The sequence below is a fragment of the Oncorhynchus tshawytscha genome, linkage group LG26 (genome assembly GCF_018296145.1).
Source record: "Oncorhynchus tshawytscha isolate Ot180627B linkage group LG26, Otsh_v2.0, whole genome shotgun sequence".
In the NCBI taxonomy this organism is placed as follows: Eukaryota; Metazoa; Chordata; class Actinopteri; order Salmoniformes; family Salmonidae; genus Oncorhynchus; species Oncorhynchus tshawytscha.
The window spans coordinates 21,249,379-21,258,077 of NC_056454.1; the positions used below are offsets into that span (position 1 = coordinate 21,249,379).

At 43.4% G+C, this 8,699-nt stretch overlaps 1 protein-coding gene across 1 annotated transcript in view; it reads left to right on the forward strand.

Moving 5' to 3' along the window:
* Positions 1–6,356, forward strand: part of LOC112225354 (UDP-glucuronic acid decarboxylase 1) — a 44,284-nt gene extending 37,928 nt beyond the window's left edge. The window contains exon 5 of the mRNA XM_024389264.2: positions 6,299–6,356. The gene's annotated coding sequence lies outside the window, so the exon portion shown is untranslated. The remainder of the gene's footprint in view (positions 1–6,298) is intronic.
* Positions 6,357–8,699: the final 2,343 nt, after the last annotated feature.

Consider the following 8,699-nt stretch of genomic DNA (forward strand, 5'->3'; position numbering starts at 1 on the left):
TTATAGGTTTAGAGTCACGTCTAACATAAAAAAATCTTTGTTTTTCTGTTCATAATTTCTGTTGCCTGAAAATACTTTTTATGCATGCTAGTGCATATTTATAGAATTCTTACAATTTTGCTCTCACAGAAAAACAGAAGCTGTGCAGTCAGGAGGGATAGAGAGCAGTTGCTTTGAATCAAATCACATTTTATTTGTCACATATTTCGTGAACAACAGGTGTAGACAAACAGTGAAATGCTTACTTACAAACCTTCCCAAAATGCAGAGAGAAAAATTGAATAACACGAGGAATAAATACACAATGAGCAACGATAACATTGGCTTTATACAAGTATTCAGACCACTTTTTCCACATTTTGTTACTTTACAGCCTTATTCTAAAATTCATTAAAACACATTTTCCCCCTCATCAATCTACTCACAATACCCCATAATGACAAAGCAAAAACTGTTTTTTAGACATTTTTGCAAATGTATAATAAAAAAAGGATCACATTTTACATAATTATTCAGACGCTTTACACAGTATTTAGTTGAAGTGCCTTTGGCAGCGATTACAGCTTACAGTCTTCTTGGGTATGACGCTGCAAGCTTGGAACACCTGTATTTAGGCAGTTTCTCCCGTTCTCCCTGCAGATCCTCTCAAGCTCTGTCAGGTTGGATGGGGCGCGTTGCTGCACAGCTATTTTCAGGTCTCTCCAGAGATGTTCGATCGGGTTCCAGTCCTGGCTCTGGCTGGGTCACCTAAGGACATTCAGAGACTTGTCCCGAAGCCATTCCTGCGTTGTCTTGGCTGTGTGCTCAGGGTTGTTGTCCTGTTGCAAGGTGAATTTTTTTCCCCAATCTAAGGTCCTGAGCACTCTGGAGCAGGTTTTCATCAATGATCTCTCTGTACTTTGATCTATTCATCTTTCCATCGATCCTGACTAGTCTCCCAGTCCCTGACGCTGAAAAACATGCCCACGGCATGATGCTGCCACCACCATGCTTCACCGTAGGGATGGTATTGATCAGGTGATGAGCAGTGCCTGGTTTCCTCCAGATGTGATGCTTGGCACTCAGACCTTGGTTTTATCAAAAAGAGAATCTTCTTTCTCATTGTCTTTTCTCATTGTCCTTTAGTCGTCTTTTGGCAAACTCCAAGCTGGCTGTCATGTGCCCTTTACTGAGGAGCACATGTTTGCTGAGGGGCTCCTGTGTTGAGGGTCAGCATGGCGGATGTGTTGTTGCCTACCCTCAGCATCTGGAGCCAGCCAGGTAGGAAGTCCAAGATCTAGTTGCAGAGGGAGGTGTTCAGTCCCAGGGTCCTGAGCTTAGTGATGATCTTGGAGGGCACTATGGTGTTGAACGCTGACCTAGATGTTCCTTTTGTCCAGATGGGACACGTCATCTGTGGATCTGTTGGCGAATTGGAGTGGGCCCAAGGCTGTCTAGGATGATGGTGTTGATGTGAGCCATGACCAGCCTTTCAATGCATTTCATGGCTACAGATGTCAGTTCTACAGAGTGATAGTCCTGTGGGTATCTCTACCTGAAAATACATGATCTACAAGAGAGACAACACAACACTACATAAAGAGAGACCTAGACAACAACATAGCAAGGCAGCAACACATGACAACACACCATGGTAGCAACACAACGTGACAATAACATGCTAGCAACACAACATGGTAGCAGCACAAAACATGATACAAACATTATTTATGTTAAACATTTATTGTATGTGATGTGTAATATAATCAGAGAGTATCTGTAAGGGGTTTGCGTGCTAATTAATCAGAGTTAATTTATTGGATGTATTTTATTTATTTACAGAATGTCCTTAATAATGTTTTTTTTCTCTATACCCGTCAACTAGTAATGCTTTCAATTGCCTGGTGTTGTTTTTCATCTCCTTGTTTTACATGCTTGAATAAATATGCACATAAACCCTGAAACTATCCCTCCTTTCTCACCACCTCCCCCCTCTTTTTTTCTCTCCTCTCTCGTCCCTCATATCCTACCATCACATTATACATGCTGTGGGTGGTTTATAAGCAATCTGTATCACTATCCATATGCTATTCATGTCTACAGGCCTCTCATACACTCACACAGACGCACACACACACATCGCCACTGATATCCAGCCTTCAATAAGCTGAATGAAATCACATGGTGACAGACATGCTGCTATCCAGACCCCCCTCTGGCCTGTCAGATTGTCTTACCATCAGTCCACATCACACCCAGCTGAGCCTCTCTCCTCTTCACTTCTCTTCTCTCCTCTTTACTACTCTACTCTACTCTACTCTACTCTACTCTACTCTACTCTACTCTACTCTACTCTACTCTTCCCTTCTCGCCTCTTCTTTCCTCTCTTCCCTTCTTTCCTCTCCTCTTCCCTTCTCTACTCTCCTCTTCCCTTCTCTTCTCTCCTCTTCCCTTCTCTTCTCTCCTCTTCCCTTCTTTCCTCTCCTCTTCCCTTCTCTACTCTCCTCTTCCCTTCTCTTCTCTCCTCTTCCCTTCTCTTCTCTCCTCTCATCTACTCTCTTGAAAAACACAACATTTTATATTTTTTACTTTCTTTCTCTGCTCACTCTGACCTCCTTTCCTCTTTGTCAGATCTGGAATCATCTTTTCCACTCTGTCCCTCATCCCCTCTCCTAAACTCTCCCTACTTCCATTCCATTCTATTCCTCCCCCTGTCTCTTTCCTGCCCACCTCTTTATTTCCTGTCTGTATATACAGCCTGTTGTCTGTCTGTGTGGTGTTTTCACATACTTTTACTGTCTGGCCTCACAATCATTACTCTGCATATAGAGGCAATCAGGCGAACAAACAGCGAGGTAAATAGACCGCCAATAAAAAAGCCAAGAAGCCTTCACTCATTCCCCATCACTGCCAGACGCTGTGCATTGTGATAAATGACAGATTGTGCTCTTATTGTTCTTTTATCGTTGTAGTTCTCTATGAATATTCTCTCAATGTTGCCCCTTCATTTTCGTTCCTCAGATGTGAGCACCGGTAGATTGGGGTGGGGGCGTGTGTTTTCGATCTGTGTGGGCTGGTATTAAAACTCTGTAGTTACCTCAGACCTTATCGCTGTTACCACCATGACAGGGTTTTGCCTGTGTGTGTACACACTGCACCACTTCAGACTACAGGTTCTAAAAGCTGTGGAACAAAACAAACTTTAACAGAAGTGAATCGAAAGTATTTTCATCCATGTCATGACCCCATCCACTCCTCTCTTTCTATCTCTCTGAGAGAATGAAATGTTCTCTCCTCCCCCTAGAGAAAAAACGTATCTCTCTCTCTGCCTTGTGCTGTGATGGTGAAACCCAGGGCAGAGTTGACCCTGACAGACAAGTATGGTATTTAGAGTCACTGGGAAAGGAAGGCTTTTAGGCCACAGCATGACAGGCACCTCCATCAGTTGAGACAATTTTTCCATCTGTTTTGGTACTCTGTGTTTTTTCTTGGTACTCTGTGTTTTTTCTTGGTACTCTGTGTTTTTTCTTGGTACTCTGTGTTTTTTCTTGGTACTCTGTGTTCCTATTCTCCTCCCTCTAGTTGTGTCGAAAGGAATTGTTCTGCACATTTCGCCTGGCTTTGTACACTGCAAATACACAGGGTAGAGACCGCCATCAGCAATCACACAGACGACAGGCACAGAGGAACTAAAAATAGTGCTTATCAATCAAATACAGGAACTATACTATAAAGACAGCAGGAGCAACTAAACTCAGCAAAAAAAGAAACGTTCTCTCACTGTCAACTGCGTTTATTTTCAGCAAACTTAACATGTGTAAATATTTGGATGAACATAACAAGATTCAACAAGTGAGACATAAACTGAACAAGTTCCATAGACATGTGACTAACAGAAATGGAATAATGTGTCCCTGAACAAAGGGGGGTCAAAATCAAAAGTAACAGTCAGTATCTGGTGTGGCCACCAGCTGCATTAAGTACTGCAGTGCATCTCCTCGTCATGGACTGCACCAGATGTGCCAGTTCTTGCTGTGAGATGTTACTCCACTCTTCCTCCAAGGCACCTGCAAGTTCCCGGACATTTCTGGGGCGAATGGCCCTAGCCCTCACCCTCCGATCCAACAGGTCCCAGACGTGCTCAATGGGATTGAGATGTTGGCTCTTCGCTGGCCATGGCAGAACACTGACATTCCTGTCTTGCAGGAAATCACCCACAGAACGAGCAGTATGGCTGGTGGCATTGTCATGCTGGAGGGTCATGTCAGGATGAGCCTGCAGGCGGCAACCAGGTGAGGAGTACAAAGCCTGTCAGTGCTCAGACCATACACCGCATCAAATTGGTCTGCATGGCTGTCGTCCCAGAAGGAAACCTCTTCTAAAGATGATGCACAAGAAAGCCCGCAAACAGTTTGCTGAAGACAAGCAGACTAAGGACATGGAACCATGTCCTGTGGTCTGTTGAGACTAAGATAAACGTATTTGGTTCAGATGGTGTCAAGCGTGTGTGGCGGCAACCAGGTGAGGAGTACAAAGACAAGTGTGTCTTGCCTACAGTCAAGCATGGTGGTGGGAGTGTCATGGTCTAGGGCCACATGAGTGCTGCCGGCACTGGGGCGATACAGTTCATTGAGGGAACCATGAATGCCAACATGTACTGTGACATACTGAAGCAGAGCATGATCCCCTCCCTTCGGACACTGGGCCACGGGGCAGTATTATTTACAGAAATGTGAGGGGTGTACTCACTTTTGTGATATACTGTGTCTCTATTTTGGTTTGGTCAGGGCGTGAGTTGGGGTGGGCATTCTAAGTTTTGTGTTTCTATGATTTTCTATTTCTAGGTTTTGGCCGGGTATGGTTCTCAATAAGGGACAACTGTCTATTGTTGTCTCTAATTGGGAACCATACTTAGGTACCCTTTTTCCCACCTGTGTTTGTGGGAAGTTAACTTTGTTTGATGGCACATAGCCTTAAGCTTCACGGTTTGTTTTGTATTGTTTTGTCGGCGTCACCCAAATAAAAAGGGAATATGTACGCTTACCACGCTGCACCTTGGTCCAGTTCTTTCAACAGCCGTGACACTGATGAGGTATAACTGTTGAACTAAGCTCATAAGTTATGTACTTCAAAAATCAATGGGTACATATCATGTATTTATAAGTCCAAAAATGTATGTATTTGTATTAATTAAGGATCCCCATTTGCTGCTACTCTTCCTAGGGTCTTAAGTGTTGCAGTCATTTCACTTTCTGTAGTAGCTGACGTGTATAGTGTTGAGTCATCCACATACATAGACACACTGGCTTTACTCAAGGCCAGTGGCATATCATTAGTAAAGACTGAAAAAAGTAAGGGGCCTAGAATGCTGCCCTGGTGAATTGATGATTCTACCTGGATTATATTGGAGAGGCTTCCATTAAAGAACACCCTCTGTGTTCTGTTAGACATGTAACTCTTTATCCACAATATAGCAGGGGGTGTAAAAGCTATAACACATACTTTTTTCCATCAGCAAACTATGATTGATAATGTCAAAAGCAGCACTCAAATCTACCAAAACAGCCCTCACAAACCTTTTTATCATCAATTTCTCTCAGCCAACCATCAGTCATTTGTGTAAGTGCCGTGCTTGTTGAATATCATTCTCTATAAGTGTGCTGAAAGTCTGTCAATTTCTTTACAGCAAAATAGCATTGTATCTGGTTAAACACAATTTTTTCCAAAAGTTTACTAAGGGTTGGCAACAGGCTGATTGGTCGACTATTTGAGCCAGTAAAGGGGCTTTACTATTTTGGCATAGTGAAATGACTTTTTCTTCCCTCCAGGCCTGAGGGCTCATGGTCTCTAGTAGGCTTAGATTGAAGATTTGGAAAATAGGAGTAGCAATATTGTCCGCTATTATCCTCAGTAATTTTCCATCCATGTTGTCAGACTTGTCTTGTCATTGTTGATAGAAAACAATATTTTTTTTTCACCTCTTCCACACTCACTTTACATAATTCAAAATGACAAATCTTGTCATTAAGTTGGTGGTTGAAGATATCCCTCTAGTGGTGTGGGGGCTGTGCTTTGGCAAAGTGGGTGGGGTTATATCCTTCCTGTTTGGCCCTGTCCGGGGGTGTCCTTGGATGGGGCCACAGTGTCTCCTGACTCCTCCTGTCTCAGCCTCCAGTATTTATGCTGCAGTAGTTTGTGTCGGGGGGCTAGGGTCAGTTTGTTATATCTGGAGTACTTCTCCTGTCCTATTCGGTGTCCTGTGTGAATCTAAGTGTGAGTTCTCTAATTCTCTCCTTCTCTCTTTCTTTCTCTCTCTCAGAGGACCTGAGCCCTAGGACCATGCCCCAGGACTACCTGACTTAATGATGACTACTTGCTGTCCACCGCCCACCTGGCCGTGCTGCTGCTCCAGTTTCAACTGTTCTGCCTTATTATTATTCGACCATGATGGTCATTTATGAACATTTGAACATCTTGGCCATGTTCTGTTATAATCTCCACCCGGCACAGCCAGAAGAGGACTGGCCACCCCACATAGCCTGGTTCCTCTCTAGGTTTCTTCCTAGGTTTTGGCCTTTCTAGGGAGTTTTTCCTTGCCACCGTGCTTCTACACCTGTATTGCTTGCTGTTTGGGGTTTTAGGCTGGGTTTCTGTACAGAACTTTGAGATATCAGCTGATGTACGCAGGGCTATATAAATAAATTTGATTTGATTTGTCAATGCTTAGCAACTGCAGATTTCCCCTTTAAGTAATTACCCAGCTATTTGTAGATATTGTAAGAATTTAGCTCAGGTGAAAGGGTCACGTTTCGACCAAGGTGTCATGACTGTCTCCTCAGCGCCTTGAGGGCTTTTCCTTTGTTTTGTAACCCGCTTGACTAGCGCTGGGATTATTCACTAAGTAAATCATCACTGTTCATCCTTTAATCCTGTGAGTCTCCCTGATGCCTTGTGTCCTCTTTTGTTGTTAAGCATGAACTATCTTAATAGCGCTTTCTTTGCTTCCATTATACCCCTGTGTGTGTGTGCGTGTGCGTGCGCGTGCGTGCGTCATAAAGGATTACTTGTAATTATGAGGAAGATTAGGAATCACCCAGGGCGTTCCTCTAACACAGAGCAGAACACAATTATCTCCCTCATCTATTGTGTTGAGAGATAAAGAGCCCTCCGCAACCAGGGCACACACTTTCTCTAAGGCACCTCTCTACATGACTCTTTCTGACTTCAAGGTCTCATTAGACCCTATTAACAGCCGTGTGAATGAACACACACCCTGCCATGCGCACACATGCTTTTAGCGCTTGCCCCTCCTATTTCAGCTGTTTTCCTTTCCAGGAAGTCCACTCTGTCCTTATTATGTCCTTGTTTACCATATATATTACCAGTCTGTTCTACATCTTCAAGATAGCCTGTTTCGTAAGGCCTTCATGTTTTTATTAATGTTTTAACACTTAAAATAGGACTCAATTGAAGTTGTTGCTTTGGAGATGAAAAGGGGGGCGACTGTCCTTGTTATAAAGGTGATGTAACCAGGCAGAATTGATAGCCTATGTGCGTTTGTTGTGCGGCCTTGTCTTTGAGTGGTTTTTATACTGTTTTTAATTGTGTAATCAAAAAATATATATATTTAGTTAGTGTATCGTGTAAGTTCAGTCTGTGGTGGTGATAATGATGTGTGTGGATCTGGTTTGTTTTCGCTATAGGACACATATATCCCTGTCTTGAATGAGGAGTTATCCCATCAACACATTTACATATAGAATACTTTAAATGTGCAGCTTTAGTTCCTTCCCTCTAGTCGTCCCATCTTGTCTGAACTATCCAGAAGGTGTTTCCATACAATATTTAAAAACAGGACTAGCGTCCATCAAATTCTGGCCATGGCTGTCTAAGAAGTCTGGACTCAAGTCCTCTAGGGCCATAATATGTGTCTATTGTTGCCACTCCATTGATTGGTTAATGTCATGGATTCACTGGAGACCAAACACCTGGTTTGTTTGGACCCAGAGGATCTTAGTTGACATCTCACATAGGGCTCTGGTCAAAAGTAGTAGGCGGCCTTTCCTACGCAGCCCTAGTTGGTTCAGACCATATTCACGATTGGCCTACACTTAAGTGATAATGCCAGAGAAGCCGGCTTCGAGGGCATTATCACTTTTATACAACAGGTTACCAAAATATTCAAATAATGATTGACATTTTTCCATTAAAAACATTATTTGGATTAATTTATTCATACCAAACTCAGCAAAAAAATAAATAAATATTCTCTCACTGTCAACTGTTTTAATTTTCATGTCAGGATGAGCCTGCAGGAAGGGTACCACATGAGGGAGGAGGAGGTCTTCCCTGTAACAAACAGCGTTGAGATGGACTGCAATGACAACAAGCTTAGTCCGATGATGCTGTGACACACCGCCCCAGACCATGATGGACCCTTCACCTACAAATTGATCTCACTCCAGAGTACAGGCCTCGTTGTAACGCTCATTCCTTCGACGATAAACGTGAATCCGACCATCACCCCTGGTAAGACAAAACTGCGACTTGTCAGTGAAGAGCACTTTTTGCCAATCCTGTCTGGTCCAGCAACGGTGGGTTTGTGCCCATAGGTGGTGTTGTTGCCAGTGATGTCTGGTGAGGACCTACTGTACAACAGGCCTACAAGCCCTCAGTCCAGCATCTTTCAGCCTATTGCGGACAGTCTGAAGCACTGATGG